The sequence below is a fragment of the Bufo gargarizans genome, chromosome 3 (genome assembly GCF_014858855.1).
Source record: "Bufo gargarizans isolate SCDJY-AF-19 chromosome 3, ASM1485885v1, whole genome shotgun sequence".
Classification (NCBI taxonomy): Eukaryota; Metazoa; Chordata; class Amphibia; order Anura; family Bufonidae; genus Bufo; species Bufo gargarizans.
In genome coordinates this window covers 426,300,405-426,316,169 of record NC_058082.1, presented here as the reverse complement: position 1 = coordinate 426,316,169, position 15,765 = coordinate 426,300,405, and positions in this window count along the sequence as shown.

Below are 15,765 nucleotides of genomic sequence, written 5' to 3'. Positions count from 1 at the left end.
AAAGGACCCAAAAAAGATGCAGAGTATGTTCAAAAAGGGGGATTAGAAAGGACACAATTTACCACTGCGAAACCTGGCCTGTGCATGAAGAAGTGTTTTAGAATCTACCACTCATCCATGGAATAATTTCATCCTTGATGCTCCCTATAGTTTTACCACCTTATATCTATAATTTTGTCCGCATTGTTTACATATCCATTTTTCACCAACCAATACCTATTCATTTCCAAGAAACACCTGTTTGCTGAAAAGTACCCTTTCCACCACTTACAATGTTCGTAGGGGGGTGATCTTTCCAAAATGGGGTCACTTCTTGTTTTGTTTTTTTTTTATTTCTGGGGACCTCGGGAATTTTTTCAATGCGACATGGCACCTAAAATCCATGTCTGCCAATTCAGGCCTGCCAGCAAAATTTATATTTTGCCGTTTGTCTGCTGTGCGCCCATACAGCAGGCTACAAGCACATATGGGGCGTTTCCTGAATGGGGAGAAAATGGGGAACACATACTGAGGTGCATTTTCTCTTTTAACCCCTTGTGAAAGTGAAAAATTGGGGTCTGCTAGATTTTTTTTCATTTTCACAAATGTGTGCTTTGAAATCCTTTAACAAGTGTTTCTGCATTCTGTGAGACACCTGTTTGCTGAAAAGTACCCTTTCCACCACTTACAGTGTTCGTAGGGGGGTGATCTTTCCAAAATGGGGTCACTTCTTGGGGTTTTAAATTTTTGGGGACCTCAGGACTTTTTTAAATGTGACATGGCACCTAAAATCCATGTCTGCCAACAAAATCCATATTTAGCTGTTTGCCTGCTGTGCGCCCATACAGCAGGCTAAAAGCACATATGGGGTATTTCCTAAATGGGGAGAAAATAGGGAACACATACTGGGGTGCATTTTCTCTTTTAACCCCTTGTGAAAGTGAAAAATTGGGGTCTACTAGTAATTTTTCATTTTCACAAATGTGTGCCTGGAAAGATTCCTTGAAGGGTGTAGTTTCCAGAATGGGGTCACTTTTTGGTATTTTTTACTGTAGTGGTGCATAAGGTGGTCTTCAATTACAACATGGCGCATGAAAATTATTTCTGTGAAAACTGCCCTTCATAATCTATATGTTGCTGATTACCCTCTGCTCCCTGCAGTGTGTCCATACAGCAGTTCACGACCACAAATTAGGTATTTCTATAAACTGCAGAATCAGGGTAACAAATATTGACTTTTGTTTAGCTGTTAACTCTTGCTGTGTTACAGGAAAATGTGGATAAAAATAGAAAATCTGCCAAAAAAGCTAAATTTTGATTTTCCATCTCCTTTTACATTTAATTCTTGTGAAACACCCAAAGGATAAACAAAGTTTGTAAAATCAGTTTTGAATAACTTGAGTGGGGTAGTTTCTGAAATGGGGTAATTTATTGGCAATTTCTATCATGTAAACCGGTAAAAGTGACTTAACTGAAAAGGTCCTTTCAAAAAATGGGTTTTTGAAAGTTTTAGGAAAATCTAAAAATTACATCTAAATATTAAATGATGCCATTATAAAGTAGACATATTGGGAATGTTAACCACTTCAACCCCGCTAGCGAAAACCCCCTTAATGACCAGACCACTTTTTACACTTCTGCACTACACTACTTTCACCGTTTATCGCTCGGTTATGCAACTTACCACCCAAATGAATTTTACCTCCTTTTCTTCTCACTAATAGAGCTTTCATTTGGTGGTATTTCATTGCTGCTGAAATGTTTACTTTTTTTGTTATTAATCGAAATGTAACGATTTTTTTGCCAAAAAATGAAATTTTTCACTTTTAGCTGTACAATTTTGCAAACAAAAACGACATCCATATATAAATTTTTCGCTAAATTTATTGTTCTACAGTGTCTTTGATAAAAAAAAATGTTTGGGCAAAAAAAAATGGTTTGGGTAAAAGTTATAGCGTTTACAAACTATGGTACAAAAATGTGAATTTCCGCTTTTTGAAGCAGCTCTGACTTTCTGAGCACCTGTCATGTTTCCTGAGGTTCTACAATGCCCAAACAGTAGAAAAACCCCACAAATGACCCCATTTCGGAAAGTAGACACCCTAAGGTATTCGCTGATGGGCATAGTGAGTTCATAGAACTTTTTATTTTTTGTCACAAGTTAGCGGAAAATGATGATTTTTTTTTTTTCTTACAAAGTCTCATATTCCACTAACTTGCGACAAAAAATAAAAAATTCTAGGAACTCGCCATGCTCCTCACGGAATACCTTGGGGTGTCTTCTTTCCAAAATGGGGTCACTTGTGGCGTAGTTATACTGCCCTGGCAATTTAGGGGCCCAGATGTGTGAGAAGTACTTTGCAATCAAAATGTGTAAAAAAATGGCCTGCAAAATCCGAAAGGTGCACTTTGGAATATGTGCCCCTTTGCCCACCTTGGCTGCAAAAAAGTGTCACACATCTGGTATCGCCGTACTCAGGAGAAGTAGGGCAATGTGTTTTGGGGTGTCATTTTACATATAACCATGCTGGGTGAGAGAAATATCTTGGCAAAAGACAACTTTTCCAATTTTTTTATACAAAGTTGGCAATTGACCAAGATATTTCTCTCACCCAGCATGGGTATATGTAAAATGACACCCCAAAACACATTCCCCACTTTTTCCTGAGTACGGCGATACCAGATGTGTGACACTTTTTTGCAGCTAAGGTGGGCAAAGGGGCACATATTCCAAAGTGCACCTTTCGGATTTTGCAGGCCATTTTTTTTTACACATTTTGATTGCAAACTACTTCTCACACATTTGGGCCCCTAAATTGCCAGGGCAGTATAACTACCCCACAAGTGACCCCATTTTGGAAAGAAGACCCCAAGGTATTCCGTGAGGGGCACGGCGAGTTCCTAGAAATTTTTATTCTTTGTCACAAGTTAGTGGAATATGAGACTTTGTAAGAAAAAAATAAATAAAATAAAAATCATCATTTTCCGCTAACTTGTGACAGAAAATAAAAAATTCTAGGAACTCGCCATGCCCCTCACGGAATACCTTGGGTGTCTTCTTTCCAAAATGGGGTCACTTGTGGGGTATACTGCCCTGGCATTCTAGGGGCCCTAATGTGTGGTAAGTAGTTTGAAATCAAAATGTGTAAAAAATGACCTGTGAAATCCTAAAGGGGCTCTTTGGAATGTGTGCCCCTTTGCCCACCTAGGCGGCAAAAAAGTGTCACACATGTGGTATCGCCGTACTCAGGAGAAGTTGGGGAATGAGTTTTGGGGTGTCATTTTACATATACCTGTAGTGTCCCACTAGGTAAAGGTGGGCACTGCACAGGTTAATGTGTTGCATTGCATTAAATGTCATGTGCTTGTTTTCCCTTTATTATCTGGGTGTCAGGCCTGTCAGGGTGTAGTTTAGCCTCCCAGACGTTAGAGGGAGCTGGAGAGCCCTAGTTATATATAGGAAGGCCCAGACAGGGAAGAGTTAGTTCATTCCAGGGGACTAGAGGAGTCACTTCGTCCACCTGAAGCTCCTGAGGCTAGGATTAGCTCAGTAGAGACACCCCAGTTGCAGGACCCAACCTCCTGGGAGAAACCCACAGTCATCCACTTTACAAGAGAGGGCGATCCAGGGTAAGCTAAGTGACCCTGATGGGCAGCTGAAACTAGAAAGTGCAGCAAGAATCTAATACCTGAGGAAGATAGTAACCAAGGATTTAAGCCACCCTTTAGGCATCCGGGCCTTGGGATATAAAGCCAGAGCAGGAGTTCTAGAAAGGACAGTGTACATTGATTCTGAGGAAAGGTACATCCTGCTGCTGAGTGCTTGTGAAGTTACCCTCTGCGTATCTTGCATAAATGTTGCCTGCCATTCTGTGAATAAGCCTACTTGTGGACTGTGATTGAAAGACTGTGTTAATACCTGCTGTACAAAGTTGGACTGTTCAGTAAAAGTAACGTTTGGTTCACTATTCTACTTGTGTACCTCCATCATTCCAACTACCAACCGGTGTGCCACCGTCAAAGGCACTGGCGTCACAAAATCCTTAAAGGGACCTTGCCTCAGGCACTCTAAACACCTGCAACAACCAGGGCACCTCACCCAACATCAGGCCAGGTCTCTACACCCAGAGTGTGCCCCAGAGGAACTAGTGTCTGCCTCTCATTCACTGTCGCATGCCTGCCCAGGGTCCTCCAAAAAGTGAGTAACCCTCGATCGCCCATACCGTGACCTCACTGTCGCTATACCCTGCAGGTCTGGCGTGCTGCATAAATTGGCATCACGAACAGGATACGAATATTCCTGCGCCATAGCGGATTTAAAAACTGTGTGCTGAAAATTGTCTTAAAGTGACATGCCCCAATTGTTTTATTGGAAACTGCTGGGCCAAAGTGAACTGTAATAATTGCGGTGTGAAGATTGCATTGTATGGACTATTTTCTGCCGATTTGAGTCACCGCTTGCTGTCAGTGAATAGACAGCCATATCGCCCATTTAACCTGATCGGATTACAAGTGCGCCTCGTGGAGCTGTTTGGCGCGAAAAAGAGGACTTTGGCGCGAAAAGAATCAGGCGGAGCCATCGCCCAGCCAACCAGGAAGAAGAACCCCGCCTACCTGAGTCCCGGAGCTACGAGAGGCCGTGCCTACCTGCTGACGCGGTACGCAGGACGTCCGACACCCGTAGCTGCGCGTCTCGCGAGACTTGGAGCGAGCACCACCGGAGTAAGTACCGACTTCAAAAACTTTTGCCGGCTTCTCTGCTTACCTTACCGAGAGCTTCCCGACCCCTGCCAGGGCACCGGAGGGACCCCCGCTAGTCACCAACGACTTGTCTGAAAAAAAAAAGTTACTGCCATAGCCGCTCCGGCCCGCTCCACTAAATTTAAAGGGCCATACCTACCTAGCAACGCCATGTGCGGACAGGCAGCCCCAGTCGTGCCTGCTGAAGTACCCGCAGCCGACTCTGGGGCCCCTGCCGCCGCAGCACCGCCAAGCCTGATGCCGCTAACCATGCCGTACTATTTCGGGGCCCCCTGGTTCCCACGTTATTCAGGGGAAGCCCACAAGTTAAAAGACTTCAGGGAACAGATACTGGCCTTGTTCCGGCTTTATCCCATAAATGCTGAGCAGCAAATGGAGATCCTCTTAGCTCAGTTAGAAGGGGCCGCCCGCAGGGAAGTAATGTCATGGCCCCGTTCTGAGAAAAATAGCCTGGAACAGATCTTTGAACGTTTGAGCACCACGTTTGAAGCCAGAACGGTGTCAGAAGTTAAAATGCGTTTCTTCAGCAGAAAGCAGCAGCCTGGAGAGTCGCTCCGTGATTTTGCCCTGTCCTTACAGGAGACGCTGAGAGCTGTAGTCCAAGTGGATCCTAAAGAAGCTGAGGACCAGGACCGGACTCTTAGAGAGCAATTCATTGCAGGCATAAGTACTGAGCATTTAAAGGGCCAGCTACGGATGTTGTCAGCTCAACACCCTCACTGTACATTCTTGGATTTTAAAAAATTGGCCATCAGCATACTAGGCCAGAACCCTGCTCCAGGGCCGGCAACCTTCCCTGAACCCCAGGCTTTTCAGCCAAAGACTGTTAATGTGGGGTCTGCAGGAGTCGGTCAAGCCACCCAAGCTCCGGTCACGGATGTAGTGGCAGCACTAATGGAGCAAGTGAACTATCTTACTCTAAGTCTAGAGAAGGTGTGCAAGAAGATAGAGGAGTGGGAGAGACCATTGTTACTAGAAGATGAAGGTCCTTTTCCTCCAAGGCTCCCACCTGCATATGGAGATGTGTATCCAAAAGAGCCTGATGGGCGACCGAAGTACCGGCCCAGAAGTAGAAAACAACCTGTCTGCCATCACGGCAAGAAATATGGAAATACTGAATCAATGTGCTGGCAGTTAAATGAGTAACCCCTGAGGCAGAGGACCGCCCCTCGGGAGGTAGAACAGTAGGTCCAAAGGATCCAAACTGGATGCCTAAGTATGTCGGATCCCGTCCGAAAATTAATATATGTATCAACAGGATACCCTTTGAAGCCCTGTTGGACACTGGGTCACAGGTTACCACTATTCAACGGCCTGCCTTTGACAAGTTCTGGGATCCAAGTCTCCTCACCCAGCCACCAGAGTCCTGGCTAGATATTATTGCTAGCAACGGTAAGCCAGTGAAAGTGTATGGGTATTGGGAACCTACTCTTCAGGTGGGAGAAGCCACCCTGCCACAGCAAGGCGTGATTGTGGTACAAGCCGGAGGTAAAGGAGGACACCCTGTGATCTTAGGGACTAATGTTCTTAAAAATTGTTACTCCGAAGTGCTTGAAGCATTGAATCAAACCATATCATCCGCCTCACCTGCTTCCAGAAGAGTTATTCAGGAAACCATTAGTGTGCTGTGCGCTCAACAAAGGTTCGCCAACAAGAAAGGAGAAATTTGCACTGTCCGGATCCGGGATAACCGGCCGGTGATTTTGCCTCCAAATTCCCAGATCATCCTGTAGTGCCGTGCTGTATTAGGGATCCAGGGCCAGGACTATCAAGCCCTAGTGGAACCTATTCCTATTAAGGATCATCCTTTCGTACGAACAGCCAAGAGCATGGTGACCGTGTCTCAAGGTAAAGTGCCTGTTCGTTTAATCAACTTTGGTGATCATCCCGTTACTCTCTTTAAACACTACCCGTTGCTCAGCTTTTCCAGGTGTCTTTCCAGGATGTGATCCGTCTGCCTGCCGCGGAGGCGTTCCAGACCGCGCAGAACAGCAGCACCCCTACGGCATCCTGGTGGGAAGAACTACATGTGGGGGACGAATCCACCCCAAAGGAGCAAGTAGAGGGAGTCCTGAAGCTGGTGAAGGAGCACCACCAGGCTTTCAGCAAACACTCCACAGACTATGGAGAGGTCAGTGTAATCCAACACACCATACCCACTGGCTCTCACCCTCCTATTAAGGAGAGGCACAGACCCATACCACCTACTACCTATCAGTCTGTGAAAGAGATGATACAAGAGATGAAAGACTCTAATATAATCCGGGACAGCCATAGTCCCTGGGCTGCGCCCCTAGTACTTGTGCGAAAAAAAGATGGCAGCATACGGTTCTGCGTGGATTACAGGAAAATTAATCAAATCACCCACAAAGATGCATATCCATTGCCACGCATTGAGGAGTCCTTGACTGCCCTGGGGTCGTCAGCCTATTTCTCCACTTTGGACTTAACCAGTGGGTACTGGCAGGTACCCATGGCCCCGGAAGATCGAGAAAAGACTGCTTTCACTACACCTATGGGCCTGTTTGAATTCAATTATATGCCGTTTGGACTGTGTAACGCTCCAGGAACGTTCCAGAGGCTGATGGAACGTTGTTTAGGCCATAGGAATTTTGAGATGGTGCTATTATATCTGGATGACGTCATTATATACTCCAAGACGTATGAGGACCATCTGAAGCACCTGGGTGAAGTGTTTCAAGTTCTTACTAAATATGGCCTCAAAATCAAGCCATCCAAGTGCCACCTGCTGAAACCAGCCGTCAAATATCTCGGGCACATTGTCAGTGCCGAAGGAGTACAACCTGATCCTGACAAACTTGCCGCTGTCCGTAACTGGCCTACTCCCACGACCGTGAAAGAGGTGAGAAACTTTCTCAGTTTTGCAGGGTATTATAGGCGATTCATCCCGCATTTCGCACAGATTGCGGATCCCATCCAGGAACTCTTGAGGGGGCATCCAAAAAAGAGCCCAAAGACTCCTATTCCTGTTGAGTGGAGTGAAGAGCAGGAAATTGCCTTCCAACTCCTAAAGAAGAAGTTGACTGAATCCCCTGTTCTGGGTTACCCAGATTATCAAAAGCCATTCCACCTCTACACAGATGCCAGTAAAAGAGGCCTGGGGGCCGTGTTGGCTCAAGTGCAAGATAACAAAGAAAGGGTGATTGCCTACGCCAGCAGATCCCTGAAGGGAGCTGAGAAGAACGACCAGAATTACAGTTCTTTTAAGCTGGAGTTTCTTGCCTTAGTGTGGGCTGTGACCGAAAAGTTTAAGGACTATCTCGCTGCCACACCGTTTGTTGCCTTCACAGATAATAATCCCCTGGCGCATCTGAATACAGCCAAATTAGGGGCACTGGAGCAGAGATGGGCCTCCCGCCTGGCCAACTATGAATTTACTGTGAAGTACCGGGCAGGCCGCTCCAATGATAACGCTGATGCTCTGTCACGACTCCCCACTACCGAAGCCCCAGATGAACCGAAAGATGCCTGGGAAGAGGTGGAGATGCCAGCGTTTTATAATAAATTTACCCAGCAGGATAATATACGTACTGAAGTTTCCCCAGAGGCGATCAAGAAAGATGGATTAAGCTCCAGTCCGAAAGTAGAGTCCTCGGTGAACTGCTTGACTTCCTTACTAGTGGAAAAATCCCTGAGAGGATCCGCAGGAAGAGTGCAGACCCAGAGCTGGTGAGACTGTGGAGACATCGCCATCAACTATTCCTTCAAAAGGGCCTGTTGCTCAGAAGGAGTCTGGATCCAGTGTCCTATGATAGAGTGTATCAAATTCTCCTGCCACATCGGGATGCCAGCCTGGTGCTGGAAATGTACCACAACCAGTCCAGACACTTCGGTGTGCAAAAGACTGAGGCCACCATTCGCAGAAGATTCTATTGGATCGGGATGAGAGAAGATATTGAGAAATGGTGCCGAGAATGCACTGCCTGTGCTGTGGGGCGGACTGAACGCCATGACCAGAGGGCGCCTCTCCATCCCATCGTAAGTAAGACTCCTTTAGAACTTGTTGCCATTGATCATGTAAAGTTAGAGCCAAGTCGCTCAGGGTATACATATGCCATGACTATAATTGATCACTTCACTAAGTTTGTCGTAGCAGTGCGTGTGAAAGACCTGACAGCCAGGACCACAGCGGAGGCGTTCTGGAAGCATTTCCTGCTGCCCTACGGTTGCCCAGAAAGGATCCTCACCGATCAAGGGTCTGCGTTTGAGTCACAGCTGTTCCATGAGATGTGCCTGCTACACAACTGCCAGAAGGTCCGGACCACCGCTTATCATCCGCAAGGTAACGGACTCTGTGAGAAAATGAATCAGACTCTCATTGAAATGCTGAGAGCAGTACCCCCTGAGACGAGAGGAGATTGGCCTACTCTGTTGCCGCAGCTTATGTACACGTACAACAACACCATCCATTGTTCCACCGGCTACACCCCGTTCTATTTGATGTTCGGCCGACAAGGGAGATTGCCTGCGGACCACTCCCTAGGGGTACAGGTGCCGGATGAGATCAACCCACAGCCCAAGACTGATTGGGTAGTGGAGCACCAAAGGCGTCTTCTTAATGCTAAGGAGATTGTCCAGGAACGGATGGAGATTGTTCGAGAAAGGCAGCAGAAGGACTTTGACCAGACTGCCCATGCGGGACCCCTGGCTCTGGGAGACAAGGTATGGTTGGAAAACAACCACCGGACCAGCAAGTTGGACAGCAAATGGGAAAGGATTCCCTACCTTATTACTGCCATACCCAATGCTGCGGCCCACATTTACCAGGTATCCAGGGAAGGAAAAGGTCCCCAAGTTGTTCACAGGAACCGCCTCAAGCCCTGTATAGAAGGAGAACCAGCGGCGGAGGAGATGGAACCTGAGCCTACTGAGGAAGAGTTGCCGGCTCCACCTATGGACCCTATGCAGGCTGTGGAGAACTTAATCCATAATAAAGAGCCGCTCCACTGGGCCCTCACGCCTTGGTTGAATTTATTGGTTCCTGCTCCTGTTCCTGTTAGCCCTCAGCCTCCTGAAGAAGCTCCAGAGGCAATGGGCTCCTCTGACATTCCTGAAGCCAGGCAGGAAGAATCCCTGCCAGTAAGGAGGTCTACCCGTTCTACCAGGGGGCATCGACCTGTGAGGTTTGTGGACTACATTATGGGCCCAGGTAGCCCCTCACGGGAAACCCCTGTTTAACCATTACAAGCCTGGGTACGGACTCATGTTGTTCTTTGAGCCTCCAAGGACATATGTTTATTTACTTTTATACGGAATATCCTGGTTTATTGATACGCTGTGCCAGGTCAGCGCCCCTGTTCCCTCACATTATCCTGAGAGAAGAGAACGACGCCCCTTGTCATCACTCCTTTCAGTGCATTTATTAACTGTTATATTGTTAATGTGGTGAACATTGTATATGCATGTTCTCTGCTGTCTTTCAGGTTGCCGCTTCCAGATGGGCGGACCCTCCATGTTGCGCCGAGGACGGGCAACGTTATAGCGTGGGGGTATGTAGTGTCCCACTAGGTAAAGGTGGGCACTGCACAGGTTAATGTGTTGCATTGCATTAAATGTCATGTGCTTGTTTTCCCTGTATTATCTGGGTGTCAGGCCTGTCAGGGTGTAGTTTAGCCTCCCAGACGTTAGAGGGAGCTGGAGAGCCCTAGTTATATATAGTAAGGCCCAGACAGGGAAGAGTTAGTTCATTCCAGGGGACTAGAGGAGTCACTTCGTCCACCTGAAGCTCCTGAGGCTAGGATTAGCTCAGTAGAGACACCCCAGTTGCAGGACCCAACCTCCTGGGAGAAACCCACAGTCATCCACTTTACAAGAGAGGGCGATCCAGGGTAAGCTAAGTGACCCTGATGGGCAGATGAAACTAGAAAGTGCAGCAAGAATCTAATACCTGAGGAAGATAGTAACCAAGGATTTAAGCCACCCTTTAGGCATCCGGGCCTTGGGATATAAAGCCAGAGCAGGAGTTCTAGAAAGGACAGTGTACATTGATTCTGAGGAAAGGTACAACCTGCTGCTGAGTGCTTGTGAAGTTACTCTCTGCGTATCTTGCATAAATGTTGCCTACCATTCTGTGAATAAGCCTAGTTGTGGACTGTGATTGAAAGACTGTGTTAATACCTGCTGTACAAAGTTGGACTGTTCAGTAAAAGTAATGTTTGGTTCACTATTCTACTTGTGTACCTCCATCATTCCAACTACCAACCGGTGTGCCACCGTCAAAGGCACTGGCGTCATGAAATCCTTAAAGGGACCTTGCCTCAGGCACTCTAAACACCTGCAACAACCAGGGCACCTCACCCAACATCAGGCCAGGTCTCTACACCCAGAGTGTGCCCCAGAGGAACTAGTGTCTGCCTCTCATTCACTGTCGCATGCCTGCCCAGGGTCCTCCAAAAAGTGAGTAACCCTCGATCGCCCATACCGTGACCTCACTGTCGCTATACCCTGCAGGTCTGGCGTGCTGCATACCCATGCTGGGTGAGAGAAATATCTTGGCAAAAGACAACTTTTCCCATTTTTTTATGCAAAGTTGGCATTTGACCAAGATATTTATCTCACCCAGCATGGGTATATGTAAAATGACACCCCAAAACACATTGCCCAACTTCTCCTGAGTACAGCGATACCAGATGTGTGACACTTTTTTGCAGCCTAGATGCGCAAAGCAGCCCAAATTCCTTTTAGGAGGGCATTTTTAGACATTTGGATCCCAGACTTCTTCTCACGCTTTCGGGCCCCTAAAAAGCCAGGGCAGTATAAATACCCCACATGTGACCCCATTTTGGAAAGAAGACACCCCAAGGTATTCAATGAGGGGCATGGCGAGTTTATAGAATTTTATTTTTTGGGCACAAGTTAGCGGAAATTTATTATTTTTTTTTTTCTCACAAAGTCTCCCTTTCCGCTAACTTGGGACAAAAATTTCAATCTTTCATGGACTCAATATGCCCCTCACGGAATACCTTGGGGTGTCTTCTTTCCGAAATGGGGTCACATGTGGGGTATTTATACTGCCCTGGCATTTTAGGGGCCCTAAAGCACGAGAAGAAGTCTGGAAATAAATGTCTAAAAAATTTTACGCATTTGGATTCCATGAGGGGTGTGGTGAGTTCATGTGAGATTTTATTTTTTCACACAAGTTAGTGGAATATGAGACTTAGTATGAAAAAAATAAAATAAAAAAAATTACGCTAACTTGGGCCAAAAAAAATGTCTGAATGAAGCCTTACAGGGGGTGATCAATGACAGGGGGGAGATCAGGGAGTCTATATGGGTGATCACCCGCCTGTCATTGATCACCCCCCTGTAAGGCTCCATTCAGACGTCCGTATGTGTTTTGCGGATCCGATCCATGTATCCGTGGATCCGCAAAAATCATACGGACATCTGAATGGAGCCTTATGGGGGGGTGATCAATGACAGGGGGTGATCAGGGAATCTATATGGGTGATCACCCGCCTGTCATTGATCACCCCCCTGTAAGGCTCCATTCAGACGTCCGTATGTGTTTTGCGGATCCGATCCATGGATCCGTGGATCCGTAAAAATCATACGGACGTCTGAACGGAGCCTGACAGGGGGGTGATCAATGACAGGGGGGTGATCAATGACAGGGGGGTGATCAGGGAGTCTATATGGGGTGATCATGGGTGATCAGGGGTTCATAAGGGGTTAATAAGTGACAGGGGGGGTGTAGTGTAGTGTTTTGTGGTACTTTACACAGCTACCTGTGTCCTCTGGTGGTCGATCCAAACAAAAGGGACCACCAGAGGACCAGGTAGCAGGTATATTAGACGCTGTTATCAAAACAGCGTCTAATATACCTGTTAGGGGTTAAAAAAAATCACATCTCCAGCCTGCCAGCGAGCGATCGCCGCTGGCAGGCTGCAGATCCACTCGCTTACCTTCTGTTCCTGTGAGCGCGCGCGCCTGTGTGCGCGCGTTCACAGGAAATCTCGGCCCTCGCGAGATGACGCGTATATGCGTCACTCTGCGCAGGCGGTCCGGAGGCGGTTAAGGAATACATATTTTATGAGGTATCTGAAGAGGGGATTTTGCTTTTTGGAAAATAGAGATTTATGTATATCTCTATTTTCCATCCCTTCTATTCTATTCCTAGCATGTTGCCCTTGTTTCCCATACAACCCGATTATCCTTTGTATAATTACACCTCTTCCAGTCCTTCATATACCCCAGGAGCAACACACAACCCTCGCAGATACTTATATATAAAAATAGTTTACTGATAACATAGAGATGACAAAGCAATGGACATTATACATAGAGATACAGATAACACAATACGTAGAGGACACCGTCACACACAGCCACCTCCGTTCCTGCCCACCCTGGATGCTAAGCAAATGTGGCTAATAATGTGTATGTATATACAGTATATCCAGATTCCACCAATATACCGTCTACTGGATCTACTCTTCTAACCAACTCACATCCAGTACCTGACCATTAGTATATCTACATATAGAGAGTCCTGCATAAACAGCATATATAATCTATTGGTAATACAATCGCAGACTACAAGTATCTATATGTACACATATAAAGTTTACTGGGATATTATACTTATATACATACCCACATATGCACACATATAACTTAGCTTGCTCCTGAAGTGCTGTTAGTCCAGTGGGTGGCAGGAAGAGAGAGACCCCAGCTCCACTCCAACTTTCCCTATATGTTGCTGTGTCCTAGCCCCCCCCCCCCCCCCACCACCACCACCATAGACTCCACCCTGTGACCACCCAAATATCTTCCCCCATCTCTTGGTCAAGAGGATGTTGTTCAACTGCTTTTACAGTGTGTCCTGGCTGCCTTAGATATGCTAACAAGGGACATAATGCTACTGGCCATACTAATTGGGTGAATACCACTGGGTCCAATTATTAGGCATATTTGTGTGGTCATCAGGATGAGGTTCAGGCAGAAAGCCCTATTTCCCTTAACAGTATCACTTTCTGTTTTAAAAGCAGAGAAATGAAAAAATTTAAAAATTTTGGGTAAATTTGAGATTTTTTCAAAACTAAAGGTGAATTATTTTTACTTAAATTTATGACTGTCATGAAGTACAATTTGTCATGAGAAAACATTCTCAGAATGGCTTGGATAAGTTAAAACTGGCCTGGGGTGGAAAGGGTTAATTTATTAAAAAAGAAACACTAAAATCTTGCATTGACATAAATATTCAGACCCTTTACTCTTAGTTCTAAGTTGAAGCACCTTTAGCAGCGATTAGAGCCTCTAGTCTTCATGGGTATGATGCCACAATGTTTGCATACCTGGATTAGGGGATTTCTACCATTCTTCTTGGCATGTCCTTTTAATCTCTGTTGGGTTTGATGGACACTGTCAGTGAACAGCCATTTTCCGGTCTCTCCAGAGATGTTCACTTGGGTTCAAATCAGGATTGGCTGGGCCACTCAAGGAATTCACAGAATTGTCCCTAAGCCCTTAATGTGTTGTCTTGACTGTGTGCTTAGGGTCATTGTCTTGTTGGAAGGGGAACTGGCCCAGTCTGGGGTCCAGAACACTCTGTATCAGGTTTTAATTAAGAATATATCTGTCCATTCAGTTTTTCCTCAACCCTTAGGCTGGTTTCACACGGGCGTTGCGGGAAAAGGTGCGGGTGCATTGTGGGAACATGCGCGTTTCTTTCCGTATATTGTATTATTTTCCCTTATAACATGGTTATAGGGAAAATAATAGCATTCTGAATACAGAATGCATAGTACAATAGGGCTGGAGGGGTTAAAAAATAAATAAAAAATAATTTAACTCACCTTAATCCACTTTATCGCGCAGCCTGGCTTCTCTTCTGTCTTCTTCTTTGCTGTGCACAGGAATAGGACCTTTGATGACGTCTCTGTGCTCATCACATGTTCCAATCACATGGTTCATCACCAGACGGCCGCCAGGCAGCGAGCGCGCACCACGTATGCCCTCCTCCAAACATGGGAGAGCACGATCGGCAGGATTAATAATCATGTGGCCAGTCACCTGGTATTCACATAAACCGTACGTAGCGGGCTTATGGCGATCTTTGATCGCAAACATTTCGTAGAGCAAGAGAGGGGGTCCAGCAGTCTTCTATCGCAATAGTGGAAAAACCACTCGCATATTTTACTGCCTCATCCCTGTGTGATTAAAATTGAGTATTAATGCCCTGCTTAACCGTACCTCACATATATTCACATTAGTATCTCGTATGCCAAAGGACTCGGATCGAGTATCACTCGACAGTCACCGACAATTAAAGAAAATGTGGACAAAGACACAACCAAAGACCGACTCTATCCCATTAAGAGAACACATAGTAGCACCCATACCACACATGTGTCGATTCACTGCCCACAGTCGAACCTCATGTCTGACAGGAAGAGCCGCATCTCGGGTCGCACCCGATGCCCAGCCCCCCCGAAGTCCCGAGCCCCGGACCCCCGCCCATAGACCACACAATATTTTAGATAGGTAAAAAATTTAACCATTATTTAATGCCGGTAGGTCCTGCCATCCTCCAGTATTCCTAGAGATACTCCAGTGCTCAGGTGTAGCTTCACATTCTTCACCAATTACAATTCATATAGAAAAGACCGGACTAATAAGATCTTCCCCACTTTGCTGCAGAAATGGCTATTTTCCCAGTCATTAAAAAGGCAGAGTTGGGAGGCCACAAAGTAGCCCCTAAAATAGGGGAGGTTAAGACCTCCCCGATTGTAGGGCATAGAGAAATAGAGTACCTTCAGTCTCACGCGCTTCCTCCCCCATAATAAATCATTAAGCATCCGCTCTATCAATCTAAAGTACTTATCTGCGATTCATACAGGCGAGTTGCGCCGGACGTAAAGAACCTGGGGCAGCACTACCATTTTTATTAATGAAATTCTGTCCGATCTTGCAGGCAGAATTTTTTGCCATATCTTAGTTTTAGCCCTCAACTTTATCAGCAAGGGAATCAGATTAAGTTGTAGATATTCCTGAGGTTTGGCA